The sequence below is a fragment of the Hemitrygon akajei genome, chromosome 4, assembly GCF_048418815.1.
Source record: "Hemitrygon akajei chromosome 4, sHemAka1.3, whole genome shotgun sequence".
NCBI classification, from domain to species: Eukaryota; Metazoa; Chordata; class Chondrichthyes; order Myliobatiformes; family Dasyatidae; genus Hemitrygon; species Hemitrygon akajei.
Window position 1 is genome coordinate 12,168,187 of NC_133127.1, and position 25,848 is coordinate 12,194,034.

The 25,848-nt window shown below is 44.2% G+C and overlaps 2 protein-coding genes and 1 long non-coding RNA gene across 8 annotated transcripts in view; 2 read left to right on the forward strand and 1 right to left on the reverse strand.

The window, feature by feature from the left end:
- Positions 1 to 1,416, reverse strand: part of ccdc166 (coiled-coil domain containing 166) — a 39,295-nt gene extending 37,879 nt beyond the window's left edge. For 2 of the 5 annotated variants that reach the window (XM_073042092.1, XM_073042096.1), the window contains exon 1: positions 1,328 to 1,416. The gene's annotated coding sequence lies outside the window, so the exon portion shown is untranslated. The other 3 variants (XM_073042094.1, XM_073042095.1, XM_073042093.1) reach the window with 3 other exon arrangements.
- LOC140726126 (protein O-GlcNAcase-like) overlaps positions 1 to 25,848 on the forward strand; it is a 303,790-nt gene that overhangs the window by 204,347 nt on the left and 73,595 nt on the right. The window lies entirely within an intron of this gene.
- Positions 2,023 to 11,492, forward strand: LOC140726128 (uncharacterized). The gene is made up of 3 exons (XR_012098581.1): positions 2,023 to 5,325; positions 5,721 to 5,928; positions 10,662 to 11,492. It is a non-coding gene; the product is annotated as an uncharacterized lncRNA (long non-coding RNA).

Sequence of the window (25,848 nt, forward strand, 5' to 3'; positions counted from 1 at the left end):
AAGTATTGGTGGTTGGGAGTGTGTAGGGGTGGGTTAGTGAGTACTTACTGCTTGGGGAAAGGTGACTGACAGGAAATGATAAAGTAGTAAACTCAATGAACTCTGCAGATGCTGGAAATCCAGAGTAACACACACGGAATGCTGGAGGAACTCAGGAGGTCAGGCAGCATCTGTGGAAAAGTGAAAATAATTGATGTTTCGGGCCAGGACCCTTCTTCAGAACTGGAAAAGAAGAGGGAAGATGTCAGAATAAAAAGGCGGTGGGAGAAGGCTAGCTGGAAGATGATAGGTGAAGCCAGGGAAGTGGAAAAAGTAAAGGACTGGAGAAGAAGGTATCTGATAAGAGAGAAGAGTGGACCATGGGAGAAAGGGACCCAGGATGAGGTGATAGGCAGGTGAGAAGAGGTAAGAGGCCAGAGTGGGTAATAGAAGAGTGGAAGGGGAGGGTTTTTTTTACTGGAAGGAAAAATCGATATTCATGCCATCAGGCTGGAAGCTATCCAGACAGACACCCTGAAGGAGGGCCAACAAGTTGGAACGGGTTGAATAATAAAGTAGTGGTGGAATTAGTGGGTGGAGGCGTTGATCAGGCTTACTGCTTGGGGAAAGTAACTGTTTTTGAGTCTGGTGGTTCTCGTGTGGTTGCTACGTAGCCTCCTCCCAGATGGGGGCGCGACTAACAGTCCATGAATTGGGTAGGTGGGATCCTTCATGATGTTACTGGCCCTTTTCTGGCACCCTTCTGTATATACAGTATGTCCTTAATGACATATAGACAGATAATAAAGCCATTTACCAAGTTGAGAGTGTATAATAAACCAGATACCAAGTTACAATTCATGAGAAAGTTACAGCAGCGCTGGGGCTGACCTGGGACCTCCCAACCACCAAGCGGCAGCCGCCAGCCTTGCTCTTCGCAAGGAGCTGCAACTAATTTTTACCGATTGCAAAATGACAGTAAACATGGATTAGTCAACAACAGAAAGCTCTCCCTACTGTCTCGATTATGGATCATTTGTGGCTGAGATATTTCGGCGAGGGATTTGCGGTTATTGAGAACTCACCTGCAGGCCTCAGGCCGCCAAACACCCGTCACCATGGCAACTACAGAAACCCCGCCCATCAAGTGTCAGGCTCTTTTTAAAACTATTATCTTGATGCCATAACAACAGTCCCACATGAATGGTTATTTAGCTATGGTCAAAATAATTTCCTACAAGATATTTCGGTTTTGCAGTCACGTTGCCGTAGCAACGAAGACGAGGCAGTTGGTGGTGGTGATAAACGCATGCGCAGGATCGCTGGGTGAAATCCTTAGTCTACTCACGTCGTGCCACCGATGATCTTCAGTCAGGTGCCGCGTCTGTCCCGTCTTTAAACTAAGGGGCGGGCTGGATCTCGGTGTGGGCTTCGGTGTGGGCTTCGGTGGTTGCGCAGCCACTTTTGCCGTGCGGACTGTGTGCACCGCAAGATCCCACGCACAGCACTGTTGGTGGCGGCCGGGTGACTCGAGATCCCACCGCCGGCGGTTGCTTCTCAAACTGCACAGTCAGGGGCCCTTAAAATTCTGCAAAGAAAGCCAAAAACGTCTCCTAGTTTAGCAGAATTGCTGAGATCCTTCAGCATTTTGTGCGTGTTGCTCCTGGTTGAGCAGTCCACTCCATGATGTACTGGTTAGGCACAGGAGTACATTCAGCCAGAGACTCATTACACTGAGATGTAACACTGAGCGTCATAGGAAGTCATTCCTACCTATGGCCATCAAACTTTACAACTCCTCCCTCGGAGTGTCAGATATCCTGAGCCAATACGAGGAAATCTGCAGATGCTGGAAATTCAAACAACACACACAAAATGCTGGTGGAACACAGGAGGCCAGGCAACATCTAGAAGGAGAAGCACTGTCGACGTTTCGGGCCGAGACCCTTCGTCAGGACTCAACGTCCCGGCCCGAAACGTCGACAGTACTTACCCTGAGCCAATAGGCTGGTCCTGGACTTATTTCCACTTGTCATGATTAACTTATTGTTATTTAATTATTTATGGTTTTATATTGCTATATTTCTTCACTATTCTTGGTGCGGCTGTAATGAAACCAAATTTTCCTCGGGATCAATAAAGTATGTCTGTGTGCACAGCAAGATCCCTGGGAATGGCGGTGTGGTGATGATCCCAGGGAGACTCCTATATGGACTTTTAGGACAGAAATGGCTAATACAAGGGGTGGGGGTGCAATCAAGAGAGAATTTGCAGATGCTGGAAATCCAAGCAACACGCACAAAATGCTGGAGGAACTCAACGGGCTAGGCAGCACCCGTGGAAAAAAAAAGTACAATCGACGTTTTGGCCGAGACCCTTCGGTAGCATATACTGTAGCAGCCTGTGTGCACAGCAAGATCCCAATACAAAGGGGCATTATTTTAATATGATTGGAGGGAAGTGGTGAGTGCGCAGAACACTGCCAGGGGTGGTGGTAGAGGCTGATTCATTAGAGACATTTATGTAACTTAGATAGGCACATGGATGATAGAAAATTGGAGGGCTATGTGGGAGGGAAGGGTTAGATTGATCTTGGAGTAGGTTAAAAGGTTGGCACAACATTGTGAGCTGAAGGGCCTGTACCGTTCTGTGTATCCCTGATGAAGGTGGCAGAGTTTGTCATCGAAAGGTTGGTTGAAATCAATATTTTCACCTGGTTGGAAGCCCAAAAAGTGTTTATTTGTTCTGTGTTTGTTTAACATTCTGCAAAGAGTCTCAGAGAACTATAGTGCACTAAGCTAGAACAAGATAAAGTAGTAACAAAGAGCATTGCAGGTAGAATTTATTTAGCAAATCAGCACAGCCCCAGCAGCCCTTGATAAACCTGGTTAACCCTAACCTAATCAAGGGAAAATTTACAATGACCAATTCACCTACCCCGTATGTCTTCTAAATATTGGGGGGGGGGGTTAACTGGAACACCCGGGAAATTCCACACACTCCATGGGGAGAAGGTGCAGAGACTCCTTACTGAATAGTGTTGGAATTGGACTCCGAACTCCGGATCGCCCCAAGCTGTAATAATGATATGGAAACACCAATGCACTTGAATGGAAAATCCTACATAAAGTAGTGGATGTGGCCCAGTCCATCACGGCTAAAGCCCTCCAAACCATTGAGCGCATCTACATGAAACGCAGTTGCAGGAAAACGGCATCCATCATGAGCGACCCCCACCACCCAGAATATGCTCTCTTTTTGCTGCTGCCATCACGAAGAAGGTATAAGAGCCTCAGGACTCACCACCAGGTTCAGGAACAGTTATTACCCCTCAACTATCAGGCTCTTGATCCAAAGGGGATAACTTCAGTCAACTTTACTCACCCCATCATTGAAACATTTCCACAACCAATGGACTCTCTCAAGGATTCTTCATCCCATGGTCTCGATATTTATTGTTTATTTATTTATTATTATTTCTTCTTTTGTTGTCTCCTCCACTCTGGTTGAACCCCCTAGTTGGTCAGTCTTTCATTGATTCTGTTATGGTTATTAGTTTGTAAGTTTATTGAGTATGCCCACAAGAAAATGAATATGATGACATATTCTTCATAATATTATGAATATTTGATAATAAATTTACTTTAAACATTTGAATTGTGATTGTGGGGTCAAGGGTCCTTAATAAACTAGGGAAATATTCAATTATTTTTCCCTTATTAACTAGTTTATTTTGGTAGGGAAGCTGAGGAAAGTGTAAACGAAATGATCCCCTGTTTAAGGCAGGTGCAGGACTTGGAAAACGGAATGACGTGTGTATTTGAACCTTGGAAGGTGGTGGAACAAGTTGAGCCGCCTCTTTAGACACAAGAACATACGCAAATATTGGCTTTGACAAAAGTGTCAGAAACAGGTTTAATATCACCAGCATATGTCAGGAAATTTGTTTTGTGGCAGTAGTACAGTGCAATACCCAATAGTAAAATACTAAATTACATTTAAAAATATTAAATTAAGTAGTGTAGAAAGAGAACTAAAAAAAAGAAAAAGATAGTGAGGTAGTGTTCAGGGGTGGAAGAGGGGTAATGAGGTGAGAAGCTGGGATGTGACAGGTAGAAAAGGTAAAAGGCTGAAGAAGTAGGAATCTGATCGGGGAGGGGAGTGGACCATGGTTGAAAACGAAGGATGAGGGCCACCAGAGGATAAAAGGAGATGGGAACCAGAATAGAGAATGGAAGAAGAGAGAAGGAGGGAGGGAGAGAGAAATGTCTGGAAGTTGGATAAATTGATGTTCATGCCATCAGGTTGGAGACTACCAAGATGGAATATAAGATGTTGTCCCAGTTACCCGAGTTTGGCTTCATCATGGCAGTAGACACTCGAAAATAACTTGTTGGGGCTATTGGGTTAAATTTGAGGAAATCAGTTCTTTTCGCTCGAACTAATATAACACTGCTGGTTCTAGCAAAAAGTTAGCACTGATATGATGGGCCAAATGGTCTCCTTCAATGTAGTCTTATTTATAACCCTAACTGTATTAGCCACACTGGAGTGAAGGTGAAGCTTCATAGCAGTGTAATGGTGTTGAAGGAGTATGTTCTGCACATGCAGTGCTGGTTTGGAAAGCTGTTAATCTGGGTGATCCTAATGACAGCAGCAAAGCTGTCAATTCTCTCCTCTAACATCGGACAGAAGATTCAAAAGTTTGAAAGCACATACCACCAGACTCAAGGGCAGTTTCTACCTTGCTCTTATAAGACGACTGAATGGTCCACTTATATGATAAGACGGACTCTTGACCTCATAATCTATCTCGTATGATAGTGCACTTTACTATTTACCTGCACTGCACTTTAACTGATACGCTTTATTCTGTGGTATTGTTTTATCTTGTTCTACCTCAATGTAGTTGTGTAATAAGTTGATCTGTATGAACAGTTTACAAGAAAAGCTTTTCACTGTAACTTGGTACATGTAACAATAATATATCTATCTATTTATTATTTATTTGTTCATTTAATCCTTATGCATTCATTCATTATGTTCTGTGTCATATGATGTGGGCAATCATGGTCTTTCCATGACCATGATTGTTCTTGGCAAATTTTTCTACAGAAGTGGTTTGCTATTGCATTTTTCTGGGCAGTGTCTTTACAAGACGGGTGACCCCAGCCATCATCAATGCTCTTCAGAGACTGTCTCCACGCATCAGTGATCACATAACCGGGATTTGTGATATACACCAGCTGCTCATATGACCATCCACCACCTGCTCCCATGGCTTCACGTGACCCTTGGGGTAGGAGGGAGGTGCTAAGCAGGTGCTTCCCCAAGGGTGACCTACAGGTGAGTGGAGGGAAGTAGCGCCTTACACCTCCTTTGGTAGAGATGTATTTCCACCCTGCCGTGCTCCAGCACTTATAACTACACGCAACAGTCATGCTCTGATCTTATATTCATTCTTGTATTCTGATTTTATATTCTTAATTTTGTAATTTACCTCGTTATGATAATGCACTTTGTTTACCTGCACTGCACTTTCTCTGTGGCTGTTAAACTTTATTCTGCATTGTGTATGTTTTACCTTGTACTACCTCAATGCACTGTGTAATGATTTGATCTGTATGAACAGTATGCAAGACAAACTTTTCAATGTACCTCAATACATGTGACAATAATAAACCAATACCAATGCCATTTACCAAAGCAGAATAATTTAGCATTATTTACTTCCTTGTTAGATCTTGCTGTGTGTGGATGGGTTCTTGGATTCACCCACATATCAATGATTACACATCAACACGCCACTTGCATTGAAGTTCCCTGGATGCAGAAAGCCTATTGGATACTGAAAGGCCTGGATAGAGTGGATGTGGGGAAGGATGTTTCCTAAAGAGGGAGAGTCTGCTATCCAGGGGAACAGCCTTAGAAGAAAGGAAAACTGAGATGGTAAGGAATTTCTTCAGTCAGAAGGTGGTGAATCTGTGAAATACTTTGCCATAGAAAGCTGTGATGACCAAACCTAGGTGTATTTAAGGCAGAGATTGAGAGGTTCTTAATTGACCAGGGTGATAAATGGATATGGGGAGAAGGCAGGAGAATGGAGTTGAAAAACAAAATCAGCCCTGATTGAATGACTCAATGGGCTGAATGCCTAATTCTACACTTAATCTTATGGCACGTGCTTTGTAATTGACCATTCCCCTGTCTGAAGTGAGTGGAACTTTATAAGGCAGAGTATTGTGAGCTGTTTAGGGCCTCTTATCTAAGAAAGGATGTGCTGACTTTGGAGATGGTCCAGAGGAGGTTCACGAGAATGATTCTGGGAATGGAAGGGTTATCATATGAGGAGTGTTTGATGATTCCAGATCATTGAAACCTATTGAATATTGAATGGCCTCAATAGAGTGGGTGTGGAAAGGAGATTTCCAATAGTGGGGGCATCTAGGACCAGAGGACACAGCCTTAGAATGGAAGGACATCCCTTTAGAAAAGAGATGAGGAGAAATTTCTTCTGTCAGAGGTGTTAAATCTGGAATTCATTGCCACAGACGGCTGTGAAGGCCAGTCATTGAGAATTACAGGCTTGGGCAAACACAGGCACAAGTTCTAAGTAAGAAAGAAAGTAAATTTTTGGTGAGTTTTTATTCTGTTAGAACATAGCCAGTGCGCTGAGAATGAATCTGGAGGAAGCTGGATGTTTCTTGTGTGAGCTCTGGGAGACCTCCAGTGTTCCCTGATAACTACATCTGCACGAAGTGTATCGAGCTGCCGCTGCTTAGAGACCGTGTTAAAGAAATGGAGCTGCAGCCTGATGACCTTCTGCTCATACAGGAGAAGGAGGAGGTGATAGATAGAAGCTACAGGGGGGTAGTCACTCCTAAATTGCAGGAGGCAGTTCCCTGGATGACTGTCAGGAGAGGGAAAGGGAATTGGCAGCCAATGTAGCATACCTCTGTGGCCATTCCCTTCAATAATAGGTATACTGCTTTGGATACTGTAGGGTGGGGGGGCTGAGTAAATGACTTACCAAAGTCATTTGACCTGATCTCTGGCACTGAGTTTGGCTCTGTGGCTCAGAAAGGAAAGGGGGAGAAGAGGAGTGCTGTAGTGTTAGGGGATACCATAATTAGAGGAGCAGAAAGCAGATTCTGTGGATGTGAAAGAGGTACCGAGATGGTACGTTTCCTCCCAGGTGCCATGGTCATGGATGTCTCAGATTGGGTCCATGGCATTCTAAAGGGGGAAGATGAACAGCCAGAACTCATGGTACAGATCAGTACCAATGACATAGGTAGGACAGTTGAAGTCCTGAAGAAAGATTGTAGAGAGCTAGGTAGAAAGCTGATAAACAGGACCTCCAGGGTAGTAATCTCTGTGTTGCTGCCTTTGCCATGTGCCAGTGAGGGTCAGAATAGATTGTTTTGGCAGATGAATGTGTGGCTGAAGAATTGGTGCAGGAGGCAGGGTTTCGGATTTAGACCATAAAATATGGGAGCAGAATTAGGCCATTTGCTCTATCAAATCTGCTCTGCTATTTCATCATGGCTGATCCATTTTCCCTCTCAGCCCCAATCTCCTGCCTTCTCCCCATATCCCTTCATGCCCAGATCAATCAAGAATCTATCAACCTCTGCCTTAAATATATCCAATGACTTAGCCTCCACACCTGCCTGTGGCAACGAATTCCACAGGTTCACCAGTCACTAGTTAAAGAAATTCCTCCCTATCTCCATTTTAAAAGGCTGCCCTTCTTTTCTGAGCCGTGTCCTTTGGTCATAGACTCCCCCACCTTTGGAAACATTCTCTCCATTATCCACTATATTGAAGCCTTTTAATATTTGAAAGGTTTCAATGAGGTTACCTCTCATTCTTCTGAATTTCACCAAGTAGAGGCCCAGAGCCATCAAATACTCCTCACGTGATAAGCCTTTCAATTCCAGAATCATTTACGTAAACCTTCTCTAAACCCTCTCCAATGTCAGCACATTCTTTCTTAGATAAGGGGCCCAAAACTGCTCACAATACTCCAGTGCCTTATATAGCCTCAACATTACATCCTGCTTTTATATTCTAGCCCTCTCAAAATGAATGTTAACATCATATTTGCCTTCTCAGGCTAAACCTGCAAATTAACCTTTGCAGGACTCTCAAGTCACTTTTTACCTCACATTTCTAAATTTTCTCTCCATTTAGAAAATAGTCTACCCTTTTATTTCTTCCACCAAGTTGCGTGACTGTACACTTCACAACACTGTATTCCATCTGCCATTTCTTTGCCCATTTTCCTAATCTGTCTATGTCCTTCTGTAGCCTCTCTACTTCCTCAAAACTACCTGCCCCTGCACCTTTCTTTGTATCATCCACAAACTTGGCCACAAAGCCATCAATTCCATTATCCAAATTATTGACATATAGGCATCCGTTAGTCTCGAGAGACTATGGATTTGCGCCTTGGAAAGTTTCCAGGGCGCAGGCCTGGGCAGGGTTGTATGGGAAACTGGCAGTCACTTCAGTTGCAAGTCTCCCCTCTCCACGCCACTGATGTGTCCAAGGGAAGGGCAAGGGCCGATACAGCTTGGCACCGGTGTCGTTGCAGAGCAATGTGTGGTTAAGTTCCTTGCTCAAGAACACAACACGCTGCCTTAGCCTTGGCTTGAACTAGTGACCTTTAGATCACTAGACCAACGCCTTAATCACTTGCACCAATATTGACATATACCATAAAAAGCAGCAGTTCCAACACAGATCCTTGTGGAACACCACTTATCACCGGTAGCCAACCAGAAAAGGTTTCCTTTATTGCCACTCTTTGCTCCTGCCGATCAGCCAATGTTCCATCAATGGTGGTACCTTTCCTGTAATACCATGGGCTCTTAACCTGTTAAGCAGCCTCAGGTGTGGCTCCTTGTCAAGGCCTTCTGAAAATCCAAGTACACAACATCCACCAATTCCCCTTTGTCTATCCTGCTTGTTATTTCTTCAAAGAATTCTTAAAGATTTGCCAATAGAATATCCCTTAAGGAAACCACGCTGACTCTGGCTTATCCTACCATGTGCCTCCAAGTGCCCTGAAACCACATCCTGAACAATCAATTCCCACATCTGAATGATGGTGCAGGCTCGAAGGGCCGAATGGCCTACTCCTGCACCTATTTTCTATGTTACTATCTTCCCAACCACTGAGGTTAAACTAATTGGTGTTTAATTTCCTTTCTTCTGCCCTGCTCCCTTTTTGGAGTGACATTTGCAAATTTCCATTCTTCCAGAACCATGCTAGTATCTAGTGATTCTTATTAATGCCTCCACAATCTCTTCAGCCACCTCTTTCAGAACCTTGAGGTGAAAACCCATCTGGTCCAGGTAACCTAACTACCTTCAGATCTTTCAGTTTCCCAAGAATCTTCTTCCTAGTAATGGCAACTTCGCACACTTCTGCCTGCTACCCTCTCGAACTTCCGGCATATTTCTAGTGTCTTCCACAGTGTAAACTGATGCAAAATACTTATTCAGTTCATCTGCCATTTCCTTGTCCCCCATTACGACGACCTCTCCAGCATCATTTTCCCACAGTCCAATATCTACACTCACTTCTCTTTTACACTTTATATAGCTAAAGAAACCTCTTTAATATTAATTGCTAGCTTGTTTTCATAAACCTTCTTTATGACTTTTTTAATTGCCTTCTGCTGAGACCCTTCATCAGGACTGGGAAGGGAGGGGGATGAACCCAGAATAAGAAGGTAAGGGGAGGGGAAGGAGTACATGTTGGTAGGTGATAGCTGAGACTGGGTGAGGGGGTGTACGAAGTGAGAAACTGAAAGTTGGTAAGTGGAAGAGTTAAAGGGCAAAAGAAGGAATCTAATATGAGAGGACAATGAACCTTATCCTGGCTTCTTCCTCCCCTTCCTTTGCAGTTCTGACGAAGGGCCTTGTCTCGAAATGTTGACTGTTTAATCTCCTTCATGGAAGCTATCTGCTCTGCTGAGTACCTCCAGCATTGTGTGTGTGTTGCTCTGGATTTCCAGCATCTGCAGAATCTCTTGTGCAGAGATTTACCGGGATGATCTCTGGATGAGAGAGAGCATGTTTTATGAGGATAGGTTGAGTGAACTAGGGCTTTTCTCTTTGGGTTGAAGGAGGATGAGAGGTGACTTGAAGATGAAGAAACTGTACAAGATGATAAAAGGCATAGATCAATGAACAGCCACAGACTTTTTCGCAGGGCAGAAATGGCTAATATGAGAGGGCATATTTTAAGGTGATTGAATGAAAGTATACGGTGGAATGTCAGGGGTAGTTTTTACAGAGTTGGTATGTGTGTGTAACACGCTGCCAGGAGTGGCGGTAGAGGCAGATACATTAAGACATTTAAGAGACTCTTAGATAGCACATGAATGAAAGAAAAATCGAGGGATATGGAAGAGGGTTGGCACCACACTATGGACTGAAGGGCCTATACTTTGCTGTAATGTTCTACATTCTAATTGATTAGGTTTACTCACTGAAGTTTGCAGCTAATATTTGTGCTTATTTTGCACCGCTTCTTAATGCCATTCTTTTCCTTCTTTGACTCCTGCTCCATTCTTCCCTGCTGTTTCCAATCCCCTTCTCTTTTGCTCTTTATAACTGCTCCCTCATTCACTCTTTCCCTCCCTTCTTTGTGCACTCCCTTCCCATAGTCTCTTCCAAACCTTTCCTGCTCCTGATCACCCATCTTCAACTCTATCTCCCCTCCTACCTCCTCCTCTCTCCCTCCACAAGCTGCCCCCTATCAATCCCTCTATCCCCACTTTCATTCTCTCCCTTACCCCACCCCCTGCCCTTTTTGATCACACCACTCCTTCCTATCTCACCCCTACCCACCTCTCATCCCTCTCTCCAAACTACCCATACCTTTCTACCATTTCCCCTCCGTCTTCCTCCTCTCTACTCTCTCCCCTTCCCTACATCTTATGCCTTGCTCTCCCCATTGTCTTTTCTCTCCATTCCCTGTGCTTACTCTACCTATTTCCTTCCCTCCCACTCTCCTCTTTTGCATTTCTTCCCTCTCTCTATCTCTCTCCCACTCTGACCATTGACAGTTCCATTTCTACTCCTCCTTCATCTCTCACCCAACCTTTCTTCTTTCTTTGCACATAATTTCCATCTTTCTCTGTGCAAACATGAGGAAATCTGCAGATGCTGGAAATTCAAACAACACACAAAATGCTGGTGGAACACAGCAGGCCAGGCAGCATCTATAGGAAGAAGCACTGTTGATGTTTCGGGCCGAAACGTGCACATCTGTGCACATTGCTTTCAGCCTCACCTCCCCTTCTTTTTCTTTCCCCTCTTCCTCCCCTGCTTTCTGCTCTTATTTCCTCCCATTCTTACTCGTCCTCACTTGCTGTCCTTTCCATCCCCTACATTCCCTCTGCCTCTGTCCCCTCTCTGCCACTTCCCCGTTCTCTCCACTCCCTGCCCCTCTCGCTCTCTCCTCCAACCTTCCTATCCCTCCCCCATTTCAACGTCTCTCCATGTTCCCCTCCCTGTCTTCTCTCTCCTTCCTCCCTTCCCTGCACCCTTTTCCTCTCTCCCTCTTCCTCATCTCACTCCTCCCCTCTCATCTCACCCCTCCCTTCCCCCTCTCACCCCACCCCTCCCCCTATCTCCCCCCTTCCCTCCCCCTCTCATTTCATCCCTTCTTTCAGTCTTTCCCTGGCTCTTCCTCCTTCCTTTTATCTTCCTACCCCTTCTCTCTTTCTATCGCCCTCCCTCCCTTCCTCTCTTTTTTTCTTTCTCTTTCCCCCTCCCTCCCTCTTTTCTCTCTTCCTATTTCTCTCTCTCTCTCTCTCGCTCCCTCCCTCCCTCTCCAGCAATCGAAACCACTGCCAGTTGGGAGGCCGTGTGCTGGGCGCCTCATGGAAAAGAAGCCGCCTTTCATCTGTGGCATTGTGGAAGGTCAGTGATAGCGACCCCCGCCCCTCCCCTCCCCTCCCCTCCCCTGCCCTCTCTCTCCCTGAAACCTCGCAGCGAGAGCCCCTCTTAGTCTGTGTAAAGCTGACAGCTGCATTAAGATATTAGTTTACAGGCAAATTTGAAAGCACCAACGCTGCGTCGCAGACTCTGCTGAGCCTCTGGACTGACAGTGTCCCTTACTCCCTGCATTATGAAGCGAGAAGCCCGGTTGTCATGGTGTCTGTAGGAATTAAAGTTTAATGTTCTGGCGACTGCGGCATGCAAAGGCTGATAGAGGGGGAAAAAAGATCGCAGAGCAATTTAAAAGATACTTGCTTCGGGGTTTCCTTTAACATGTTTGTATAATTAGTTATAAAAATACTGGAGAGAATGACCAGGCGAGGTTTTCGGGTGTGGAGGAGGTCATGTGACAAAGCCCTTGGGAATCAGTCAAACTAAAGTTGTAGATAGCAAAGAGAGGGTCTTTGATGGACCGCAAAGAATTCTTGCCTTTTGTTTGGTGGTTGGGGTGGTTGGGGTGGTGGGGGGAGGGATCGCTGTGAAATGATGCCCAGCGCGTTTGAAACACTGATATTCTCGCCAAATTGGCGATTGATTGAAAACCACAATTCAGTGATCTGTGTCAGTGAGGCATGCTAGTGTCGTTTGTAAAACAGGAAGGATTCGGTGCTTGCTTTGTGAGATAGCGAGAATATGTTGGGAGGGGGTAGCATGTAACAGGCCCTTCGGCCCAAGTCTGTGTCCACCGAGGTACCCGAGCTAGTCCTGTTTGGCCCATACGCACCTGAACTGTGGAACTCAATATCCAAAACTACAGTATAAAGGATGCAGACTCGGTTGACACTTTTAAACACCAGCTCAAAGCCTATTTATTTAACCTTGCTTTTAACTGACATTATTTTGTCTTTTATTTTCATGTTTGCACTTTATCCCATTGTAAAACACTTTGAACTACATCGTCTTATGAAAAATGCTCTATAAATAAAATATTGTTATTATTTTTCCATCCATGTATCTGCAAATATCTTTTAGGCTTAATTACTGAACTTGCCTCAACCACTTCCTCTGGCAACACCTTGCATATACACAACACTCTCTGCATGAAGCTTCCCCTCAGGTCTTTTTAAAATTTTTCCCCCTCACCTTAAGATTATGCCTCCAACGCTCACTAATATAGCACCAGCAACTGGGGTCCAATACCCCCTGCTGTTTGTAAGGAATTTGTACATTCTCCCTGTGGCCACGTGGGTTTCCTCCGGGAGCTCCACTTTCCTCCTACATTTCAAAGGTGTACAGGTTAGGGTTAGTTGTGGATATGCTATGCTGGCACTGGAAGCATAGCGGCACTTGTGGGCTGCCCCCAGCACGCCCTCGGACTGTGTTGGTCGTTGACATAAATGGCACATTTCACTGTAGGTTTTGATATATATGTAATAGATAAAGCTAATCTGTAGTTTTTGTTTCCCATTCCCTGGAAAAAACACTCACTGCATCCACCCTATCTACACCTCCCTAAGTCACCCCTCAGTATTCTACATTCCAAGGAATAAAACCTACCCTGCTCAATCTTTCCCTATAACTCAGGCCCTCAAGTCCTGGCAACATTCATGTGAATGTTCTCTGCACTCTTTCCAGTTTAATGACATTTTTCCTATAACTAGGAAAATGTCAATAAACCTGCTGCGTCCTCTGGTCTTAGACTCCTGCACTATAGGAAATGTTCTCTCTACATCTACTGTAACTGGACACAATACTCTTGGTGTTGCCTCCCAAAAGTCCTGTACAGATGCAAATTTATTTCCCTACACTATCGCAAACTAGAGAAAATCCGCAGATGCTGGAAATCCAAGCAACACACACACACACACACACAAAATGCTGAAGGAACTCAGCAGGCCAAGTGGCACCTATGGAAAAGCATACAGTTGACATTTCAGACCAATATCTTTCAGCAGGAGGGTGAAGGGTCCTGCTGAAGAGTCTTGGCCCGAAACATTGACTGTACTCTTTTCTATAGATGCCGCCTGGCCTGCTGAATTCCTCCAGTATTTTGTGTGTGCTCCCTACACCATCAACTTGGTGAAAGACACCCTTTGGTGTGTCAGGACATCAAGATGTCCCTGGAACAGGGGTTCCCAGCCTTTTTTATACCATGAACCTATATTGTTAAGCAAAGAGTCTGTGGAGCCCAGGATGGTGACCCGTGGGGGGGGGGGGTGGAGGAATACTGCCGACTGGCACATTCCAGACTGCAGGAGTACGTGCTGAGGGATGCACTGAAGATTGGTGCGACCACCGCAATGGCTTGGTGAAGAGAGGACCGTAGTGTAGAGTGTTTCTGCTACCGGAGAGGGGAGAGACGGTGTTGAGGGAGGAAGCACTTCAATTATTATAGTAGTAAGACCATTAAACTTAGAAGGAGGATGAGGCCATTTGGCCTATGTAGTCTGCTCTGTCATTTCATCATGGCCGATCCACTTCCCTCTCCACCCCATTCTCCGGCCTGCTCTAGCTTTTCACACCCTGACTAATCAAGAACCCATCAACCTCTGCCTTAAGTACACCCAATGCCCTGGCTTCCACAGTCACCTGTGGCAATGAGTTCCACAGGTTCACCACTCTCAAGCAAAAGAAATTCCTCCTTGTCTCTGTTCCAAATGGATGTCCCTCTTATTCTGAGGCTGTGTCCTCTGGTCCTAGACTCCCCCACTAGAGGAAACATCCTCTCTACATCCACTCTATCTATACCATTCAGTGTTCAATAGGTTTTAATGAGATTTCCCTCCCCCCCCATTCTTCTAAACTCCAGTAAGTACAGGCCCAGAGCCATCAAACACTCCTCATACGATAACCCTTTCATTCTCAGAATCATTTTTGTGAGCCTCCTCTGAATCCTTTCCAATGTCAGCACGTTCTTAGATAAGGGGCCCAAAACTGCCCACAATACTCAAAAGTGATGCCTTACCAGTGCCTTCAGAATTACATCCTTACTACCCCAGTGTACCACCCCAGGGGGTCCCAGGAGTGATAGCCGTGTTATTGATGTGTCAAAATGTGATAGAGCAGTATGGAAAGTATCGACTGTGAATGCAAAAAAATTACAAGGGATTGCAATTTATTCTTGTAAATAATTTTTTTTATTTGAATAAAATTTATTTTGATTTATATCCTCCCATCTGTCCAACAATCTCTTTAGCCCCCTGCCATCAGGCAGGAGGTACTATGGTATTAGGACAAGAACTGTTAAGATGGGAAACAGTTGCTTTCCCTAGGCTGTAAGTCTACTGAACTCCCTGCCTCCACCCTGGTCTCACAACATATGAAACACCAGTAGTGTTGTACTGTTTACTTTATAGCTTGTGTCATATATACACCTTATTATTTATTAATTTATTGTGGTAGTATTACTTATGTGTTGTGTGTGAGGCATATGTACTGTGTTGAACACCTTGGTCTGGAGGAACATTATTTTGTTTGGCAGTACACATATGTATGGTTGAATGACAATAAACCTGAACTTGAAATTATGTCCCTACTCCTGTGCTCAGTGCCCTGATCGATAAGGCCAGTGTGGTGACTAGGTTAGTGACAGAGGGGGAAGAAGTGAGAGCACGGTCGGGAGGTAGGGAAGAAATAAAGAGGCTGAATGAAGTGATCTGGGCTGAAGGTTGACATAGCCAGGGGGTGGAGTGTGGTAGTGGGGATAAGCTCCCAATATCTATTAAGTGCTCCGAGTGGCATGCACCTCAAATTGCCTCTGATAGTCAAAGCCCAGCTCCTGGCCTTCAGGTGAGGCTTAGTTACTAAACCCAGCAGAACCATTTCTACTGAAAAGAGAAGGGAAAAAGGCATTGGCAAAAGCTTTCTCTCTATATTGTATTGCCCTGGCTTATGTATTACTTAGACAGCTAGGACACAACATCTGTGATCGGCCCTAACCAATCGGTCTTAGGATTCAAAGCATGTTTGTGATCAGCGAGGCTGGGTTAGTTATTTCTTGTTTCCTTCTGCCTGGTGATCAGATCAGGAATCCTTGCTTGGACCTGCCTGTGATTCTTAAAAAAACTGTAATTTGTATCTGGAATGTAGGCATGGCTCACAAACCTCAGTTGATAGGAATTTGACCAAGGCTTTCTTGTTTTCTCATGTTTCCTCACACCATAGAAGGAGGTCTTTCAGTCCATCAAGCCCATGTTACCTCATAGAACAATCCCACTAGCCCCATTCTTCTTCTCACATCCATGAAATATATACCCTCACACACCTCCTGAATTCTCCCACCACCCACCTAAAAGTCAAAGTCAAATTTATTGTCATATGCATAAGTACAGTACTGTATAAAAGTCTTAGGTACATAATATTTAGCTATATCATCATTTTATGTGTTGCACTGTACTGCTGCTGCTGCAAAAAAAATCATGAGATATGTGAGTAATGATAAACCTGTTTCTGGTATGGGTCTCTATTGTGGACTGATAGTATGAAGGGGGCAGGGTGAGGGGAATCATGGTTGGGAAAAGAGGAAGGAAGAGGAGGGAGCGGGAAGTACTGGAGAGACATTCTGTAAAGAATTATTTGGAATCAAATGACCTTGCCTGGTGTCTCCAGGCTGGGTGTGCCTGCACCCGCACCACCCCCTCCCCTTGGCCCCGGCACTCTTCTGCCACATGTCCCACTCCAATCCCACTGAACTCCACCCTAATGCAGTTTTCTCCTGCCAGATTTTCATACTCGCGCTCTATTCCACGTTGACAAATGCAGTACTGTGCAAAGGTCTTAGGTATTCCAGCTATATACAGTGCCTATAAAAAGTATTCATCCCCCCCCTCGGAAGTTTTTATGTTTTATTGTTTTACAACATTGAATCACAGTGGATTTAATTTGGCTTTTTTGACACTGGTCAACCAAAAAAACTCTTTCGTGTCAAAGTGAAAACAAATTTCTACAAATTGGTCTAAATTTATTACAATTAATAAACACAAAATACTTGCTTGTATAATTACTCACCCCCTTCAAGTCAGTATTTAGTAGATGCACCTTTGGCAGCAATTGCAGCCTTGAGTCTGTGTGGATCGGTCTCTGTCAGCTTTGCACATCTGGACACTGCAATTTTTCCCTGTTCTTTACAAAACTGCTCAAGCTCTGTCAGATTGCATGGGGATAATGAGCGAGCAGCCCTTTTCAAGTCCAGCCACAAATTCCCAATTGAATTGAAGTCTAGACTCTGATTTGACCACTCTAGGACATTAACTTTGTTGTTTTTAAGCCACTCCTGTGTACCTTTGGCTTTACACTGAGGTCATTGTCTTGCTGGAGAACAAATCTTCTCCCAAGTTTCAGTTCTCTTGCAGACTGCATCAAGATTTCCTGCAGGATTTCCCTGTATTTTGCTGCATTTGTTTTACCCTTTACCTTCATGAGCCTTCCAGGGCCTGCCACAGTGAAGCATCCCCACAGCATGATGCAGCAACTACCATGCTTCATGGTGGGGATGGCGTGTTTTGATTATGTGCGGTGTTTGGCTAACACCAAATTTAGTATTTAGCGTGATGACCAAAAAGCTCAATTTTGGTTTCATCACAAAATAGAACTTTTTTCCAGCTGACTTCAGAGTCTCCCACATTCCTTCTGGCAAACTTGAGCCGAGATTTTATATGAATTTTTTTCAACAGCGGCTTTCTCCTTTCCACCCTCCCATAAAGCTGCGACTGGTGAAATATGCACAGTCTCTCCCATCTCAGCCACTGAAGCTTGTAACTCCTCCAGAGCTGTCATAGGTCTCTTGGTGGCCTCACTCACTAGTCCCATTCTTGCATAGTCACTCAATCTTTGAGGATAGCCTTGGAAATTCAGTGACTTGGAAATTTTCTTGTATCCATCTCCTGATTTGTGCTTTTCAATAACCTTTTCGCAGAGTTGCTTGGATTGTTCTTTTGTCTTCATGGTATAGTTTTTACCAGGATACTGACTCACCAGCAGTTGGACCTTCCAGATACAGGTGTATTTTTACTACAATCAATTCAAACACCTTGACTGCAATGGTAATCTCCACTTAACTAATTATGTGATTTCTAAAACCAATTGGCTGCACCAGAGATGATTTGGCATGACATTAAAGGGGGTGAATACTTACGCAATCAATTATTTTGCGTTTTATATTTGAAATTAATTTAGATCACTTGTAGAGATCTGTTTCCACTTTGACACGAAAGAATCTTTTTCTGTTGATCAGTATCAACATAGCCAAATTAAATCCACTGTCCTGGGCCGAAGGTTGATCAGACCTGTGGCTTCAGCTTTCACCACACAGATTCATATGTCTTCTATGCAAAGGTCCTTCCTCTCCCAGGGATGAGGTTTTGGAGTTTCTATTGGCATTTCTGTGGGCTCTGGGTTTTTATGGGATGGGGCTGCTAGCCCCATGCCCAGCTGTCCTTTCATAGCTGGGCCTCCATCCATGGTGGAGTTGCAGCAGCAAATACATATATAAGCAGCACTCAAAAGAAAAAAATTATATATTTAATATAAATAATGCATATTTTAATGCACTTAGATAAAAAAAAAACCCCAAAGTCCATTTTAGTGCAAAGAGATCAAAGTGGTCATTGTTTTATTAAAAGTAGGGTTTGGGCTTCTGCTGGTTGGTTCCAGAACCAAGTGGTTGAAGGGAAGTAACTGTTCTTCAACAGGGAGTTTGGAACTTCAGGCTTTTGTACCCTCTGCACAGTGGCAGCAGTGAGAAAGTGTGGCAGTAGCAGGAGGAAACCAGAGCACCTGGACAAAACCCTCATGCTCATGGGGAGAACATGCAGAGTCCTTAGAGACAGCAGTGGGAATTGAACCCTTACTTACTGCTGGTGCTGTAAAGCATTGCTGTAACAACTATGCTACTACTTTCTTGGCTGTGGCATCTACGTAATAAAAATCAAGCATGAGGAGAGGCTTGAATGAAAAATACAGATATTGTGGAGGTGTTTTACAGACTGGAAAAAAATTTTGAGATGGCGAGATGGCGAAGAATGAGAGATTACACAGATTTGGAAAGGATGAGTGAAGAATTGTTTATTAGGGGTGGACCGTATGTATGGTGATGGGTGAACAGGACAGTGATGGTTAAAATAGCATTGAATGTCATCAGTTTACAAGGTTGCAGGTACTTTGGAATAGTGAAGACACACCTGTTCTTCATCTGACTTGTCCTATGGGGACTCTTCCAGCCTCTGGAGAGGATAATAGCATGACAGCTTGGCGCCTAGTTTCTGTGTTTAGCTCTCTCAGCTGGGACTTAGAGTCATAGTTACAGAGCACTCATCGTCGTCATTATGTGCTGTGTCATAAGATTTCAGTGATCATGGTCTATGACCATGATTGTTGTTGGCAAGTTCTACAGAAGCGGTTTGCCAGCAATGTCTTTACAAGATGGGTGACCTCAGCCATTATCAATACTCTTCAGCGATTGTCTGCCTGGTACCTGTGGTGACATAACCAGGACTTGAGATATGCACCAGCTGCTGTTTTGATCATCCACCACCTGCTATGGCTTAATGTGACCCTGATCAGAGAGGTGGAGTGGAAGGGTCTAAGCAGGTATTACACCTTGCCTAAGGGTGGCATGCAGACTAGTGAAGGGAAGGAGCACCTTACACATCTTTGTAGAGACTGAGCTTCACTCTGCCTCCCACAGAGCACTGTAGTACAGAAACAGGCCCTTTGGCCCATCAAGTCTGTGCCAAACTGTTAATCTGCCTAGTCCTATGTACCTACACCTGGACTTTAGCCCTACATACCCCTCCCATCCATGTACTTATCCAAACTTCTCTTTACTATTACAATTGAACCCACATCCACCACTTACTCGTTTTATACTTGAACCACACTCTTGGTGAAGAAGGTTCCCCTGAAGTATTTCACCTTTCATCGTTAACACCAAATCTCCTCTCAATCTTCTCCTTTCCAAGGAATAAAATCATACACCAAGGTCCAGGTGCAGGTCCATGAGACATAAGACATAGGAGCAGAATTAGGCCATTCAGCCCATCGAGTCTGCTCCAACATTCCATCATGGCTGATCCTGGATCCCACTCAACCCCATACACCTGCTTTCTCACCATATCCTTTGATGCCCAGACCAATCAGGAAACTATCAACTTCTGTTTCAAATATACCCATGGACTTGGCCTCCACCACAGTCTGTGGCAAGCATTCCACAGATTCACTACTCTCTGGCTAAAAAAATTGCTTCTTACCTCTGTTCTATGTTCAGCCCCTCAATTTTGAGGCTGTGCCCTCTATTTCTGGATACCCCCACCATAGGAAACATTTCTCCGCATCCACTTCATGTAGTCCTTTCAACATTTGGTAGGTTTCAATGAGATCCCTCCCGCATTCTTCTAACTTCCAGTGAGTATGGGCCCAAAGCTGCCAAACGTTCCTCATATGAAGGAATCCCTTCATTCCAGGACCCATCCTTGTGAACCTCCTCTGGACCCTCTCCAATGACAACACATCCTTTCTGAGATATGGGGCCCAAAACTGTTGGCAATACTCCAAGTGCAACTTGACCAGTATATTATAAAGCCTCAGCATTATCTCCTTGCTTTTATATTCTCTTCCCCTTGCAATAAATGCCAACGTTGCATTTGCCGGCTTTACCACAGACTCAAACTGTAAATTATTCTTATGGGAGCCTTGCACACAGACTCCTAAGTCCCTCTGCATCTCTGATGTTTGAAATTTCTCCCTGTTTAGATAGTAGTCTGCACTATCATTCCATTTACCAAAATGCCTTATCATACATTTCCCAACACTGTATTCCATCTGCCACTTTTTTGCCCATTCTTACAATTTGTTGAAGTCCTTCTGCAATCACATTGCTTCCTCAACACTTCCTGCCCCTCCACCTATCTTCGTATCATCTGCAAACTTTGCCACAAAGCAATCAATTCTATTATCTAAATCATTGACAAACAATGTGAAAATTAGCAGACTCAATACTGACCCGAGGAACACCACTAGTCACTGGCAGCCAACCAGAAAAGGCCCCTTTATTCCCACTTACTGCCTCCTGCCTGTCAGCCATTCCTCTATCCATGCCAGTATCTTTCCTGTAATGCCATATGATTTTATCTTGTTAAGCAGCCTCAGGTGTGGTACCTTATCAAATGCCTTCTGACAATCCAAGTAAGTGACATCACTGCCTCTCCTTTGTCTGCCCTTTTAGGTGCATCCTTGAAGAACTCTCAGTAGAATTGTCAGGCAAGATTTCCCTTGACAGAAACCATGCTGACGTTGACTTATTTTACCATTTGTCTCCAGGTACCCCTAAACTTTATCATTAATAATAGACTCCAACACTTTCCTAACCACTGAGGTTAGGTTAATTGGCCTATAATTTCCTTTCTTTTGCCTTCCTCCCTTATTAAAGAGTGGAGTGACTTTATCAATTGTCTAGTCCTCCAGGATCATGCCAGAGTCAACTGATTTTTGAAAGATCAATGCATCCAGTGCATCCATTATCTCTTCAGCAACCTCTCTCAGGGCTCTGGGGAGTGGTCCATCTGGTCCAGGTGACTTACATAACTTAAGACCTTTGAGTTTGCCTAACACTTTTTCATTTGTAATAGCAATGGCACTCATTGCTGTTCCCTGATGCTCAGGGACCTCTGAGGCTGATGCAAAATACTCATCTGCCATTTCTTTGTCCCCATTACTATCTCACCAGTGTCATTTTCCAGTGGTCCAGTATCAACTCTCACCTTCCTTTTACACCTATATAACTGGAAAACCTTTGGTATCCTGCTTTATATTATCAGCTAGTTTGCCCTCATATTTCACCTTTTCCCTTCTTGTAGCTTTTCTAGATGCCTTTTGCTGGATTTTAAAAGCTTCCTAATCATGCAACTTCCTATTCACTTTTTGATTGGACTAGGCAATTTAAGTGGTTTGGCATGGACTAGATGGGCTAAAGGGACTGTTTCTGTGCTGTACTTTTCTATGACTCTATTATGACTGCTAGTTCTAGTCTCACCCAACCTTAGTGGAAAAAATCTGTTTTCAATACCTTATTTATACCCCTCACAATTTTGTAATCCTCTACTAATTCTCTCCTTGTTCTCTTATGCACCAGAGAAATAAGTCGTAACCATTTCACCTTTCCGTATAACTCAGGTTCTAATTATAATTTTTTAGAAATGTTTATGTCTTGCACTGTACTGCTGCCACAGAAGAACAAATTTCATGACACATGTCATTAAAAATAACCCTGATTCTGATTCTGCCCAGGTGATTCAGTTGCCAGCCTAGAGACTTCTTAAATTCTGTCAGCAACTTTGCTTCCACCACTTTCTCAGGCAGTGTATCCCAGGTACTCACCACTCTCTAGCTGAAAAAATTCCACTGAGATCCCCTTCAATTCACTCCCTCTTACCATGAATATAGATTTCTCCTTTCGGTAAAGCAATTTTCCTCTCCATTCCCTCTTCTTCTATTCCCTACTCTGGCCTCTTACCTTTTCTTACCTGTCTTTGCACTTCCTTCTGGGTCCCCTCCTCCTTCCCTTTCTCCTATGGTCCTCTCTCCTGTCCTATCAGATTCCATCTTCTCTAGCCCTTTATCTTTCTTGGTCACCCGGCTTCACCTATCACCTTCTAGCTATCCTCCTTCTCCTCCACCCACCTTTGTATTCTGGCATCTTCTCCCTTCCTTTCCAGTCCTAAAAAAGGGCCATTGACTGTTGATTTGTTCCCATAGATGCTGCCTGACATGCTGAGTTCCTCTAGCATTTTGTGTGTGTTGCTTTGGATTTCCAGTATTTGCAGACTTTCTTGTGTTTAGCATTAGATAATAAGTGTACAGTAGATGCCTACTGGTTTAGTGCTAATAAGTTCATCCCTGCATTGTAACAAGATCTTAGATGTTGATTTGTAAGACATTGTGACCACTTACACACTACTAAAACATACACCACCCCTAACTCTCTCCTCCTACATACCTCAACATACTTTTAAAATCCCTTAAGCATTGACTTGAGATGGTGGAGCTTGTTTTAAGTTGTTGAGCTGCTTTGTACCACTGTAGGGTGAAGATAGATAAAAATAGTTCTCATTAGATACACTGATAACAAGCACCTTTCTGCAGTGATATCAAAATAATATGTATTCAACACAGCTACACTTCAGTGGACTCAGATTGTCCCTTCCTGGTCGACACTATATAGGTATTCTTCAGATGGGTATAACAGAGGATATCCTAATTGTCATGGAAATACCAATGCTCAGGAATGGAAAAGTCTACAGAATGCATTATATACAACCCAGTCCATTACAGGCAAAGCTCTCCCCACCATTGAGCACATTTACAAGGAGCACTGCCACAAGAAATCAGCATGCATCATCAAGGACCTGTTCCTGTGTTGTACCGTTCTATGGTCTATGAAGTCATCATGAATCTTTGCTAGTTAATGGTTAACCACAACTAGAATATATTGCATTCAATTCTAGTTCCTGTGCTTTAAGACAGCATTAACCCAAGTGTAAAAAAAGATTTTAAGAATACAAAAATCTCCCAGAACAGCAGGAATCTCCCTCCTCAAAGGGAAATTTATCAGAGAATTGAAAATTACTCAGACAAGGACACTCACTAAAGATAGTCATCAAAAAATCCAAGGGAAAGCAAGGAAAATAATTTCACTTAGTGTGTTCCAGATGATTTTAACTGACTAAAAGTGTGATGGAGAAGGTTTCTAAAGGACCAGATTAATCTTGACCTGGTCATTGAATTTTATTTGTACCCCTTTCAAAGCACAGTCATATTAATCACATTAATGTCCAGGGCACAGCTCAGTCCATTGCAGGAAAAGCCCTCCCCACCACTGAGCACATCTACAACGAATGCTGCCATAAGAAAGCATAATCCATCATCAAGGACCCTCACTATCCAGGTCATGTTCTCTTCTCACTGCTGCCATCAGGAGGGAGATACAGGAATCTTAGCACCTACACCACCAGGTTCAGGGACAATTATTAACTTTCAACCACCTGGCTCTTGAACCTGTGGATAACTTCACTCACCACATACCTGAACTGATTCCACAATCTACAGACTCACTTTCAATAACTCTGTTACAACTCATCTGAGTATTTTTTAACATTCGCATAATTTGGCTTCTTTCGTACATTGGTTGTCAGTCTTTATGTAGTTTTTCATAAATTCTATTGTATTTCTTTATTCTCCTGTAAGTGTTTCCATGAAAATGAATCTCAAGGTAACAAATATGTACTTTGATAATAAATTTAACTTTGACTGAGACTACACTGTTTACTTCCACTGTCAAATCCTTGCCTTCCTTTATCCCCCAATATAGAGTCACAGCATTAAAAAAAAATCAGCCCATCTGGAGCATGCCTAAACTATTTAAGCTGTCTACTCCCAAAGGACTATAGCCCACCATACCCCTAATATCCATGTACCTATCCAAACTTTGCTTAAATGTTGAAATCGAGCTCGCATCCTCCACTTCTGCTGGCAGCTCATTCCACACTCTCGCCATCCTCTGAGTGAAGAAAGTTCCCCTTAAACTTTTCACCTATCACCCTTAACTCAGGACCACTAGTTGTAGACCCACTCAACCTCAGTGGAAAAAGCCTGCTTGCATTTACTCTATTTATACCCCATTGGATACCTCTATCAAATCTCCTCTCAATCTTCTATGGCCTGAGGCAGTGGTTCCCAACCACCGGGCCGCAAAGCATGTGCTACCAGGCCGCGAGGAAACGATATGATTTGGCGATATGAAATGATATGAGTCAGCTGCATCTTTCCTCGTTCCCTGTCATGCCCACTGTCGAACTTGAATCCACGCAAGGACATCAGTCGCCTAAACGCAGTGATTCCCTCGCGCCAGGGATCACTGGTTGGCCTTGGGTAACCGGCCGCCTCATGCGGCCGGCGAGAAGTGCCGTTACTACTGGCCCGGAGCACGGACAGATGGGCACAGCCTCTAAACCTGTTTAGCACACCAAATGTTCATGGGGAACCCGGTGCTAAAATATTCACAGATGACCTAATTCGGGCTCAGTGTTTCGTAAGTAGCACAGCAGCTACCTCGCTGCGATCTACTGAAAGTCATCCCTCGAGACAAACTTATGTCGGCCGATAGATCCTACAAGGGGGGGCAGGCGCGCGCCCCCTCGTGCTCCTCGCTTGGTCGGTCGCTCTCTCTGGACTGTGACCGCTGCAGCCCCGGCATGGGGACCTCCGGCCCTGACCTTGTCCTCTCACCCCACCCACGACCAGCTGCACCTGGCCAAGGCGTCTGGCAGCGGGCGGGCAGGAGGCTGGAGTTCAGGTCCGGAGGCTGTCTAATGAGGCAATGAAGCCCTCAAAGCTTCTTCGGTACCTTGAGTCCAAGCACCCTGCACTTAAAGACAAACCCGTTGAGTTTTTTGAGCAGAAAAGATGTGAGCAAGCGGGACAGAAGCAAGTGCTGAGAGCCACGTAAACTAAATTGCGGAATAGACTGGACATAAAAAACCTCCTTCGAGTATCGCTATATTCTGGTAGTGTTTAAACCACCCCCCCCCCCACCCCCGCCGCCCTGTCGGCCAGTCTGCAAGAATATTGTCAATATTAAACTGGTCTGCGGTGCAAAAAAGTTTGGTGACCCCTGGTCTAAGGAATACAGTCATAGAAAAAAAACATAGAAAACCTACAGCACAATATAGGCCCTTTGGCCCACAAAGTTGTGCCGAACATGTCCCTACCTTCGAAACTACAAGGCTTACATATAGCCCTCTATTTTTCTAAGCTCCATGTACCTATCCAAAAGTCTCTTAAAAGACCCTATCGTATCCGCCTCCACCACCGTTGCTGGCAGCCCATTCCACGCACTCACCACTCTCTGCGTAAAAA